Here is a 13516-nt window from a genome sequence, read left to right as displayed (position 1 = left end):
TTGTGCAGCGCCATTTAGATGACCGGAATCTGAAATATGGAATATAAGTATTGATGTATGCTCTTAAAACGAAATGGTGAGGAAATATAATTGTTGCGTTTATTTTTCTTGTAAGTTTAGTTTGATATTTGCATATGGTGTTCTTCAGGTAGAATTTTGTATATTAGATAAGAATACGCATGAAATGTGGTAACTTATTGCTGTAGCATGCTCAATGCAATGTATTATACACGTGGTCAGTAAGAGAGGTCTTGGTGTACCAATATGTACACTTAGGTATTCAGAATGTGAACAGGGTTTGTGCTATTAGTGATTATAAAAGGTAGTTGACAATCAAATACATGTATGTATTTTATATGGAATATGGAGATCGTGGGGTAAAAAGGGACAGCGGGGGGAAATAATACTTATGCACATGTGTACTGGATACCAGGAAGGTGCAAGTTGTACACTGCGCCTGTTACCAGCATAAAAATGTTAACTGACTCATATCATCATGTTGTTACAAAGTAATTTATCAAAAACATGTCCACGCACACAAAACTGGTCAATCTGTAATGGGATGTCAATGAAAAAAATCAATTTTGGTTATTATCCACTTTCAAAGACAACGCATGTAGGGCATTATCCATGCTCATTTTTGGCTATTATCCATTTTTCATACACAGATCAATATAAATATATAAATGGTTTTGACATTAAAACGGCAAAAGTAAACAACTTACTGTAAACTATGACAGATAGTGATATGGTAGAGTCGTATATACAGTGAATTACAAGCATGAAAAACAATTCTAAATATTTTTTTTTTTTTTTGTGACCCCCCGTGAGTGGTGGGGGCATATAGATTTGGTCTTGTCCGTCCGTCCGAAGTTCGTGACGCGCCTAGCTCGAAAAGTATTTGCTATAAATTGATGAAACCTTGCATGAGTCTTTATCATGATATGAACTTGCGCACCTCCTATTTTTCGTCTGGCTCCGCCCCCACTTTTCAGAGTTATGGCCCCTGAAATAGTCAAAAATGCACATTTTAACCTTGTGACACGCCTAGCTCAAAAAGTATTTGATATAGATTCATGAAACCTTGCATGAGTCTTAATCATGATATGAACTTGCGCACCTCCTATTTTTCATCTGGCTCCACCCCCAATTTTCAGAGTTATGGCCCCTGAAATAGTAAAAAATGCACATTTTCACCTTGTGACACGCCTAGCTCAAAAAGTATTTGATATGGATTCATGAAACCTTGCATGAGTCTTTATCATGATATGAACTTGCGCACCTCCTATTTTTCATCTGGCTCCGCCCCCTATTTTCAGAGGTATGGCCCCTGAAATAGTCAAAAATGCATGTTTTCACCTTGTGACATGCCTAGCTCAAAAAATATTTGATATAGATTCATGAAACCTTGCATGAGTCTTAATCATGATATGAACTTTCGCACCTCCTATTTTTCATCTGGCTCCACCCCCTATTTTCAGAGTTATGGCCCCTGAAATAGTCAAAAATGCACATTTTTACCTTGTGACACGCCTAGCTCAAAAAGTATTTGATATAGATTCATGAAACCTTGCATGAGTCTTAATCATGATATGAACTTGCGCACCTCCTATTTTTCATCTGGATCCGCCCCCTATTTTCAGAGTTATGGCCCCTGAAATAGTCAAAAATGCACATTTTTACCTTGTTACACACCTAGCTCAAAAAGTATTTAATATAAATGGTTGAAAACTTGCATAAGTCTTTATCATGATATAAACTTCCACACCTTTAATTTTTTGGCTGGCTCCACCCCCTTTTTATGCCCCCGAAGGCAGGCATATAGTTTTTGAACCGTCTGTCCGTCTGTCGGTCTGTCAGTCTGTCCGCAATTTTCGTGTCCGGTCCATATCTTTGTCATCGATGGATGGATTTTCAAATAACTTGGCATGAATGTGTACCACAGTAAGACGACGTGTCGCGCGCAAGACCCAGGTCCGTAGCTCAAAGGTCAAGGTCACACGTAGACATTAAAGGATAGTGCATTGATGGGCGTGTCCGGTCCATATCTTTGTCATCGATGGATGGATTTTCAAATAACTACGCATGAATGTGTACCACAGTAAGACGACGTGTTGCGCGCAAGACCCAGGTCCGTAGCTCAAAGGTCAAGGTCACACTTAGACATTAAAGGATAGTGCATTGATGGGCGTGTCCGGTCCATATCTTTGTCATCGATGGATAGATTTTCAAATAACTTGGCATGAATGTGTACCACAGTAAGACGACGTGTCGCGCGCAAGACCCAGGTCCGTAGCTCAAAGGTCAAGGTCACACTTAGACATTAAAGGATAGTGCATTGATGGGCGTGTCCGGTCCATATCTTTGTCATTCATGCATGGATTTTAAAATAACTACGCATGAATGTGTGACACAGTAAGACGACGTGTCGCGCGCAAGACCCAGCTCCGTAGGTCAAAGGTCCTAAACTCTAACATCGCCCATAACTATTCATTCAAAGTGCCATCGGGGGCATGTGTCATCCTATGGAGACAGCTCTTGTTTATAGTTATGGCCTCTGAAATAGTAAAAAAATGCTTTTTTATGCCCCCGAAGGGAGGCATATAGTTTTTGAACCGTCTGTCGGTCTGTCCGCAATTTTCGTGTCCGGTCCATATCTTTGTCATCGATGGATGGATTTTCAAATAACTTGGCATGAATGTGTACCACAGTAAGACGACGTGCAGTGCGCAAGACCCAGGTCCGTAGCTCAAAGGTCAAGGTCACACTTAGACGTTAAAGGATAGTGCATTGATGGGCGTGTCCGGTCCATATCTTTGTCATCGATGGATGGATTTTCAAATAACTTGGCATGAATGTGTACCACAGTAAGACGACGTGCAGTGCGCAAGACCCAGGTCTGTAGCTCAAAGGTCAAGGTCACACTTAGACGTTAAAGGATAGTGCATTAATGGGCATGTCCGGTCCATATCTTTGTCATTGATGGATGGATTTTCAAATAACTTGGCATAAATGTGTACCACAGTAAGACAACATGTCATACGTAAGACCCAGGTTCGTAGCTCAAAGGTCAAGGTCACACTTAGATGTTAAAGGATAGTGCATTGATGGGCGTGTCCGGTCCATATCTTTGTCATCGATGGATGGATTTTCAAATAACTTGGCATGAATGTGTACCACAGTAAGACGACGTGTCACACGCAAGACCCAGGTCCGTAGCTCAAAGGTCAAAGTCACACTTAGATGTTAAAGATCATTTTTCATGATAGTGCATTGATGGGCATGTCCGGTCCATATCTTTGTCATTCATGCATGGATTTTAAAATAACTATGCATGAATGTGTGACACAGTAAGACGATGTGTCGCGCGCAAGACCCAGCTCCATAGGTCAAAGGTCCTAAACTCTAACATCGGCCATAACTATTCATTCAAAGTGCCATGGGGGGCATGTGTCATCCTACGGAGACAGCTCTTGTTTCACCTAATTATGTGCCTAGCTCAAAAAGTATTTAGATGTAAATTCAGGAAACCTTGCTGGAGTCTTTATCGTGATGTGACCTTGCACACTTGGCATTCTTCTTGAGAATCTTAGCTCTTATTACAGAGTTATGGCCCTTGAAATAGCCAAAATAGTGGATTTTTGTTTGTGATGCTCATAGCTCAAAAGTAATGAATCCTTTGCATAAAATTTTTGTTGAGGCTTTACCCCATTAAGACTGCAAACATTTGAATTATTGCCCCTTATTTGTGACAAATGTACCAGTGGGGGGCACACCCTGTGTCCTACAGACACATTCTAGTTCAAACTTAACTTACATGGTTTTTGTAAACTATTTAACATATTGTGTATTGTATTCACAAAAATACAGTAAAATAGTTTGAGTTCCATGGAAACAAATCGCCATTCGTTCTTTTTGCAACATCTGGGGGTTAAAATCACTTATCAAGCCACAGCAACTTACCGAAAAACGTGAAATTTTCAAAATCGTTTATCGGCCATTTTATAGCATGTTGGAGTTATCACATCATTTTGTATTATCCGGGTAACAAGGGTGCTCATGTCCACTTGAAGTATACCAATAAAATCTGTAAGAAGACCCTTTGAAAGTATGTATGGGATGAACATTCAAAAACTATATGCCACATGTGCCTTTGACACTGAGGAACACATAACGACATATCCAGTAATAAATGTTTTTTCAGACTCATAAGAGAAATATAAGTCCCATCTCATTGAAGAGTCTTCTCACAGAAACTGTTGTTTGAACATCAGCCGACAAGATTGTTATTTTGTACACATTTTAGCTGAACCAAAATTAAGTTGTTTTGGCGTGTTGTATTTTTGTAACAATATACTGTGAAATCATTTAATTTCGTGGTTTTGACCAAAACGGCTGTTTCGTGGGGACGTAAATTCGTGGATTTTCAATTTTTGAAGAAAAAAAATCAATAAAAAAAATCAATAAAAAATCATTATTTCCACAGGAATAAATCTACTAGTAGGGCCTACTTCTGTCCTTACATGTGAAACCTACACGTGTCAAACAGCGCTACCATGGTTACCGAATTTGCAATCGACGGCGCGGGAAATTAGCGAGTGATCATGTACCAATTAATGACTGCGTTATCTATAATTATACGACCCCTAATTTACAAAACTTTTTAAAACTGTGAAATATTCAATGAGAAAAGTTGGCGCCAATTAAAAAGTGTCAAAACCGTAGCACCTTGCACAATTAGCATTCATAATCGAAACAAGTCAAATGGTTTATCGCGGCCAGAAATTTGTACAAACCGGACAGAAATTGCAAAATTGTCATTTGTGCAGGAAAGAAGCGTTTACCGTAATGTCCAGTACTGGACAGGTATAGTGACCATGCACGGACACAGCCAATTTTCCCAGACGGGGGCCGATCCCCTGCCCCCCCCCCCCCCCCCCCCCCCCTGGACATTTTGAAATTTAGCACTTCTTTTTTTGCATTCTGGGACAGTTTTATGGACTAACTTGTTAAATTTGGGAAAATGATAAAATCAAGCTTCCTTGAAGGTAAAATTCTTAGTTTCTTTTAGATAAATAATATGAATTATGTCGGGGTCGTATGTAGCAGCAGCCGCATATACTTTACATGCAGTCCTAATGTTGCCTTTTTCGAAAAACATTTTCTTTCCTTCTTGTCTTCTTTCCTTTTTTAAAGATTTTCCAGCCGGGGTCCGGTACCCTCCCCCCCCTCTTGATCCGCGCGTGGCGACATATCATGCTTTCTGTTTATGCAGGTAAACTTGTGTTTGGTTAAATTTCAACAGAGCACAGTTGTCTGAACAGTGTACAAACTCATTACTGTTTTTTCGGGCAAGGGTGGAAAAAAAAGTGGTAAACAATGAAAGCAGTAACACTTTTATTAAAAAGAATAAACAATGAGACAAACATTTCCAACATCTTTGGACGGTTCAAAAATCCCATGTTAAACATACGATAAAGCCCGAAACGCGTGAAAATGTTCCGAATGTAAATCGGGTGAAATAGACGCTCGTATAGTTAGATTATGCGTCTAGATTGATTAAACTGGGCGAGTCTACTTACTTATTACTTGAGGATGAAAAAAACGTGTTTTTTAAATGTTGCTCTTAAACAAGGGAGGCGGTTGAACTACTAAAAGTACAACAACAGTTAATTCACAACAAATCGTACGGTATGTTTTTATAATCAGTAGAAGCTAGTCGTATTTACGCTTATGAGACCTGTTTCACCCATAAGTAAAGAATTGACAGGTCCATCATGAAATATTTTCCCCAGCGTGCAAATACTTGTCCTATTCAATATGATCGCGGCCTCATCGGCCGCGATCAACAAATATAAAGTTGATCATTTGAAGGTGTTTAAAACAAGAACTATTTATTGTACTGCAAATTAAAACACACTATTATACATTTATATAGTGCTAGTATAACCATAATCATTCTTACATAAAGTATTATAAACTGGTCCCACTTTTTTTTTTCAAAATGAATGCGCGTCTGCATCTAAAATTACAAGCTGTTGAACTTTTGCATGTATTATTTCCTGCCGAGAAACGTGTAATGTATATTAGGTATTAATGTATGGAATACGAATCTTATAATTAATTTGTAATATTTAATAGTTCCAAAGTCGTAGTATTTTACTACATGTCAGTAAAAATAAAGGCTAGTTTATAAACATGCATAGCGGGGCCGAAAAAAATCATATAACAGCCGTATTATAGTGCAGGTGGCACGTGACGCTACGTCAAACTTCTATACTTAGTATCTACTTTCACTTTGACAAACTTGTCATAAACAAACCACGGGTACATTTCTAAATGAAATAATCGGTTTTGTTCCCACGCATACTTCTGTTTATCATTGATGGAGTCTCCATAAACTACACGAAAGCTGCAGGTTAGTACTGCCGCACGCATACAACTACGGATCAGATCGAACTGCTATGGTGTTTTTTTTGCCGATTTTGCGTACAATTAAAAATTATCGTGGGCAAAATTTGTTCGTTGGGACTTAAATTCGTGGTTGAGCTCAACCCCGAAATCCACGAAAAATAATCCCCCACGAATAATAATGATTTCACAGTAGGTGGCACTGACAGTCAGCAAAATATAAAACAATATTCAAGCAACTGAAACTTAACCAAAGCTACAACAATATTGATGTTGTTGGTTAAATTTATGCATATGACGAATCAGATTCCAAAAGCCAGTGTGCATATTTTATCAGTTCGTAATTTTTGCTTTCTAGTATGACAATGCCTGTGTTTTAAGACTTTGCGTCTCCAGCCAATTGCATGTATGCAGGATGCAGACCTAAAGTAGTCATCACATAATTATCACCATTTTAACAGCAGTTTTATTCATATTTATATAATAAACATTATGCAATGTTCTTATGATATGTCAACTGTGGTATCTGTATAGTTTATTATGAAAAATGTTTCCACAAGTCAATTTTTACTACAAAATAGATAGATACAAGAACACAAATAATACATATCCTTGGTGACTTTGTAAGTCTATACCTGACATGTCGAGTCCCTTTTATCAGACGAAAATGGCATTATGCATACAAGCTACACATAAAGAAAACAACAATATACTGAGATGATGAGATATAAACCAGTTCAGAATAGTTCATTTGTGAATGTGTATATGCAATTTAGGCTTGCAAGCTTTGTTTTCTATTGTGTACAAAAAATAAAAAAACTGTATCCTTTAGGACGTTTTATTTTTAGGTCACCAGGTCAAATCAAAGGAAAAGCTTGTTTACACTCTAGAGGTCACAATTTTGGCCCAGTGTTAGTGAAACTTGGTCAGAATGTTACCCTAAATAAAATCTTGGATGAGTTTGATGTTGGGTCATCTGAGGTCAAAAACTAGGTCACTAAGTCAAATCAAAGGAAAAGCTTAACACTCTAGAGGTCACAATTTTGGCCCAATCTTAATGAAACTTGGTCAGAATGTTACCCTTAATAAAATCTTGGACAGGTTCGATATTGGGTCATCTGGGAATAAAAAACAAGGTCACCAGGTGAAATCAAAGGAAAAGCTTGTTAACACTGTAGAGGCCACATTTATCACTGTATCTTCATAAAACTTGGTCAGAATGTTAATCTTGATGATCTCAAGGTCCAGTTTGAATCTGGGTCATGTAGGACCAAAAACTAGGTCACCAGGTGAAATCAAAGGAAAAGCTTGTTAACACTGTAGAGGCCACATTTATCACTGTATCTTCATAAAACATGGTCAGAATGTTAATCTTGATGATCTCAAGGTCCAGTTTGAATCTGGGTCATGTAGGACCAAAAACTAGGTCACCAGGTCAAATCAAAGGAAAAGCTAGTTAACACTGTAGAGGCCACATTTATGACCTTATCTTAATGAAACTTGGTCAGAATGTTAATCTTGATGATTGATAGGTAACATTAAAATCTGGGTCAGGTAGGGGAAAAAACTAGGTCACTAGGTCAAATCAAAGGAAAAGCTTGTTAACACTAGAGGCCACATTTATGACGTTATCTTTATGAAACTTGGTCAGAATTTTAATCTTGATGATCTTTAGGTCAGGTTTGAATCTGGGTCATGTGGGGTCAAAAACTAGGTCACTGGGTCAAATCAAAGGAAAAGCTTGTTCACACTCTAGAGGCCACATTTATGACTGTATCTTCATGAAACTTAGTCAGAATGTTAATCTTGATGATCTTTAGATTAATTTTGAATCTGGGTCATGTGGGGTCAAAAACTAGGTCACCGGGTCAAATCATAGGACATGCTAGTTAACACTAGAGGCCACATATATGACCATATCTTAATGAAACTTAGTCAGAATGTTAATCTTAATGATCTTTAGGTCAAGAGGTCAGGTGAGTGATACAGGGCCTTCATGGACCTCTTGTTATTTATTTGGTTGACTGCTCAAAATTGGGGGTTTTATTTTTATTTGTCTCTCCCCACCCTCCAACCCAAACTTTTTGAAAAATCTCCTGTAAACTAGAAAATAAAACAATGCTGGCCTCATTTCACACAAATTGTCCTTATGTTACCCTCTACCAAGATTGTTCAAATTATACCGATTTGTGTGAGTTCGAGCCTAACTCTGGGTGTTGAATTCTTCGTGTGAGGAAGCCATCCAGCGGGTTTATGGAAGGTCAGTGGTTCTACCTAGGTGCACATCCGTGATGAAATAATGCACGTTGGGGCACCACTGGTCTTCATCAACCATCAAAGCTGGAAAGTCCCCATATGACCTATAATTGTGTCGGGTGTGACGTTACACCCAACAAAATAAATAAATTGTTCAGAAGGGAGGCACCCGGCCCCTTTTTGGGTCCCCTAGAGCTGAATATAGAAAAATGTTAAAATATTTTCTTCTCATTAACAACTTCATGGATCTTCACCGAACTTGGTCAGTAGCATCATTTTAAGGTCTTCCAGAATTGTTCAAATGGGAGCACTGGCCTCCTTTTACTGGCCACTAGAGTGATATATAGAAATCTCTTCTTTTATTAAGCTTTGGATGCAGATAACCATTATAGAGACCTTCCAAAACACACCTGGCCTGTTCCATTTGTTTGTGACTATTTATTTCAACTCAGTTTTAAAGACCTTAGAAGTAATGGTGTTTGAACTGTTTGTCATCTGTCACATTAATTTAAATGATCTACTTCTTCTGCCTGTGAAACTTTCGACACCTGCAGCATGTTATGGTCCTCTTCCAATGTTGGACACTGTAAAGCATATTTAAGCTCTGGAACTCAGGTGGCCCTCTTGTTTTAATTATGTCTCCCACCACACAGTGGTGTGGGGGACATATTGATTTACTCCAGTCTGTCTGTCACAAAGCTTGTCCGCACTCTAAGTCAAACATTTCACCTCCGATCTTCACCAAACTTGAACAAAATGTGTTTGACCATTTGACCATAAGACCTCAGCCAAGTTCGATAATTAGCCAAATCAGTCCAGGCATTTTGGAGTTATGGCCCTTGAATTACCGAAAAATCAGCTTTTTTGCTATTGTCCGCACTCTTAAGTCGAACATTTCTCATCCGATTTTCACCAAATTGGAACAAAATGTGTTTGACCATAAGACCTCTGACAAGTTCGATAATGAGCCAAATCGGTCCAGGCATTTTGGAGTTCTGGCCCTTGAATTGTAGTGAGTAAACAGTATATTAAAAGACTGACTTACTGTTTAGATGATTAGGCAGTTGTTGGAGACATTCGCTTTTCTCAAAAGCAGCTCTAGTTTGTATTAATTTTGTATTTCACAAGTGAGGAAGTAATGAGCTCATTTAGGATGACCAAATTTCTTTTCTTCCTCTGTTACTGACATGTTTTGGAGACAAAAAAGTGTCAGTTTCTCAAAAACAAGCAATTATCCTGTAAGAATTTCCCAGGTTTAACTCATTCTGTCCTAAAGTGTTATCTCCACTTCTGCTCTGCTGATATTTATCTTTCAGCCACCTAGGAGGCTGATAAGCCAATCTATTCCCAATACCGAGAGATATTTTGAGAGATAACATTGATTTTGTAGTTTTTTTGCTTGGGATATTGTTGTTAACCCTTTCCCACATCGAAATGTTTATCACCGTATCTATCGATTACCAAACAGAAACGTATTGACCCGTGTCTATCGATTACCCGATAGAAACGTATAATACCGATTAACGGCCATTTGAACAGAATCGTATTATCCCGTGTCTCATAATCAATCGCTTTATTTTCGTTCTTTTCCTAAAGAAACAAATTCCGGATGTTTACTAACTCAAAATATGGGATTTCGTCATCATTATTTACGTACAAGATCATGTGGTTACTATTTAAATTTATCGAGTACTTTGCAAGAAAAGACACCGGGGTTTTTTCCTACATGTGCACGACGCTACGTCATGGAAAATTACTGAGAAAACTACTTGCAACTGGCCGGTACGCGGGACTTTCCTCGTTCTAAAAATAACAACCGTTTAATATCTAAGTATTTTTAAATGTGTTAGGTCATGAAGGTCACGCGTGATATATGCGGATTTCCCCTAAACAACAATTTGTGTATACGATGGCTTGGAATTTCTGGCCTTACATAACGGGAAATGTTTATCAAAACAGAAGGACCGCGGCTTCCAAATATTTTATGACACCCCAAGAGTTAATTGCAGCGGAAGTCACCCGTGATGTACCGACGTTTGATCATCAAAATATTATGTAATATTATCTAAAAATATTTTAATTTTTAGCACAAGAATACTGTAGTCGGTTACGAGTCTCGATGTCGGCAATCTTTTTGCACTTTCAGAATTTTTACGTTCCGTTATTTATGTAGTGTTATTCAGTTTGATGGTTGTTTTTTTTTCTATAAATACCTACCGATTCCGATTCGGAAGATGAGTCTATTAACTATAAATCAAACTTTCAAACATCAAAATGAAATTGTATATGAATTTCAATGTGAAAGTAATCCAAAACAGAATTTTATGCCTAAAAATATATTTCCCTTACTTTTAACACTTTATATCTTCGAAACTCAAAGAGAAACTACAATGAATTTTGTATCATCGGAAAGAGAATTTAAATTGCTATAAACTTTATATTGACAAAAATAATGTCAAACTTACAGAAAATATTAAAATAATGACATTTTTAACATAAGTGTGTGTAATCACAAAATAATGCCAACACCTCTGTTCAGATAAGACAATCTCACGCTTATCAGCCATATACCGATTATTGATTATTGATTATCACTTATCAGTTTTATGTAAAGGAGGCTACTTTGGCTTCTGTTCTGTGTTGTAAAGGGTCAACTAGCTATTCCTTTGATTTGACCCCGTGACCTAGTTTTTGACCCCACATGACCTAGATTCGAACTTGACCTAAAGATCTTCAAGTTTAACAATCTGACTAAGTTTCATAAAGATACAGTCATAAATGTGGCCTCTAGAGTGTTGATAAGCTTTTCCTTTGATATGACCTAGTAACCTAGTTTTTGACCCCACCTGACCCAGATTTAAACTTAACCTTAAAATCATCAAGATTAACATTCTGACCAAGTTTAATTTAGATTATGGTCATAAATGTGGCCTCTAAAGTGTTATCTAGCTTTTCCTTTGATTTGACCTGGTAACCTAGTTTTTGACCCGACATGACCCAGATTTGAACTTTCCTAAAGATCATCAAGTTTAACATTCTGACTAAGTTTCATGAAGATACAGTCATAAATATAGCCTGTAGAGTGTTAACAAGCTTTTCCTTTGATTTGACTTGGTGACCTAGTTTTTGACCCCACCTAACCCAGATTTGAACTTGAGCTATAGATCATCAAGATTAACACTTTGACCAAGTTTCATTAAGATATGGTCATAAATGTGGCCTCTACAGTGTAAACTAGCTTTTCCTTTGATTTGACATGGTGACCTAATTTTTGATCCTACTTGACCCAGATTCAAACTGGACCTTAAGATCACCAATATTAACATTCTGACCAAGTTTCATGAAGATACAGTCATAAATGCAGCCTCTACACTGTTAACAAGGTTTTCCTTTGATCTGACCTGTTGACCTAGTTTTTGACCCCAGATTACCCAATATCGAACTCGTCCAAGATTTTATTAAGGGTAACATTCTGACCAAGTTCCATTAAGATTGGGCCAAAATTGTGACCTCTAGAGTGTTAACAAGCTTTTCCTTGGATTTGACCTGGTGACCTAGTTTTTGATAAATAGCCAAATCAGTTTAGGCATTTTGGAGTAATAGCCCTTGAATTACCGAAAATCGACCTTTTTTACTCTTGTCCGCACTCTAAGTTGAACATTTCTGATCCGATCTTCACCAAACTTAAACAAAATGTGTTTGACCATAAGACCTCGGCCAAGTTCGATAACTAGCCAAATCGGTACAGGCATTTTGGAGTTCTGGCCCTTGAATTACCGAAAATCAGCCTTTTTACTCTTGTCCACTCTCTAAGTCAGACATTTCTCATCCAATCTTCACCAAACTAGAACAAAATGTGTATGACCATAAGACCTTGGCCAAGTTCGATAAATAGCCAAATCGGTTTAGGCACTTCGGAGTTATGGCCCTTGAATCACCGAAAATTGACCTTTTTACTCTTGTCCGCACTCTTCAGTCAAACATTTCTCATCCTATCATCACCAAACTTGAACAAAATGTGTTTGACCATAAGTCCTCGGTCAAGTTCGATAACTTTCTAAATCGGACCAGGCACTTTGGAATTATGGCCCTTGAATTACCGAAAATCGACCTTTTTACTCTTGTACACACTCTTAAGTTAAACATTTCCCACCCGATCTTCACCAAAGTTGAACCAAATGTTTTTGACTATAACTCCTCGGCCAACTTCAGTAACTAGCCAAATCGCCCGACGCACTTCAGAATTATGGCCCTTGAATTTTCAAAAAATCTGCCTTTTTACTCTTCAAAGGTATATTGTAGTGAGTAAACAGTATATAAAGACTGATTTGCTATCTAGATGATAAGGCAGTTGTGGGAGACATGCGCTTTTCTCAAAAACTGCCATTATCAAGGGATTTGAAAATAATTTGAGACATATTTTGCAGAGACAACTGTAGCATTCTTGGGCATGCTTCAGGGGCCTTTGTCACTAATAGTACTACTTTTCTCCTACTTTTTTCTAACAGTTGGCTGGAAAGCCTGTTTTTGCTCTAGACCTGTGGAATGACATTCTGGCGCACATCCCCGTTTCCATTGACACCGGTAACAAAGCAAGATAACAACCAAGCACTTTTTTCCTATTTCTTCCTGTTATGAAGAAGTTAGTGATCATTTCTGTCAGATGCGAATACATGCCTACATAGGTCAAAATTCTACGTCTGCATTATCGAAAAGTATAATTATGAGCTGCGGTGGTCTAGCTGCATGGGGTTGCTATGGTGATTCATAACTGACATAGTACCAAGTAAAGTTCAGCTAGAAAATTGCAGGCATGTTTGTCTTATATTGTTCTACAAAATAGTGAAAT

General features: G+C 37.9%; 1 protein-coding gene across 1 annotated transcript in view; it reads left to right on the top strand.

Annotated features, from left to right (window-relative positions):
• LOC123546154 (structural maintenance of chromosomes protein 3-like) overlaps nt 1-13516 on the top strand; it is a 446003-nt gene that overhangs the window by 202617 nt on the left and 229870 nt on the right. The gene's annotated exons all lie outside the window — the stretch shown is intronic.

This window comes from Mercenaria mercenaria, chromosome 9 (genome assembly GCF_021730395.1).
Source record: "Mercenaria mercenaria strain notata chromosome 9, MADL_Memer_1, whole genome shotgun sequence".
Lineage (NCBI taxonomy): Eukaryota > Metazoa > Mollusca > Bivalvia > Venerida > Veneridae > Mercenaria > Mercenaria mercenaria.
Note: the sequence above shows the minus strand (reverse complement) of the source record. Positions and strands in the feature narration are given on the sequence as shown.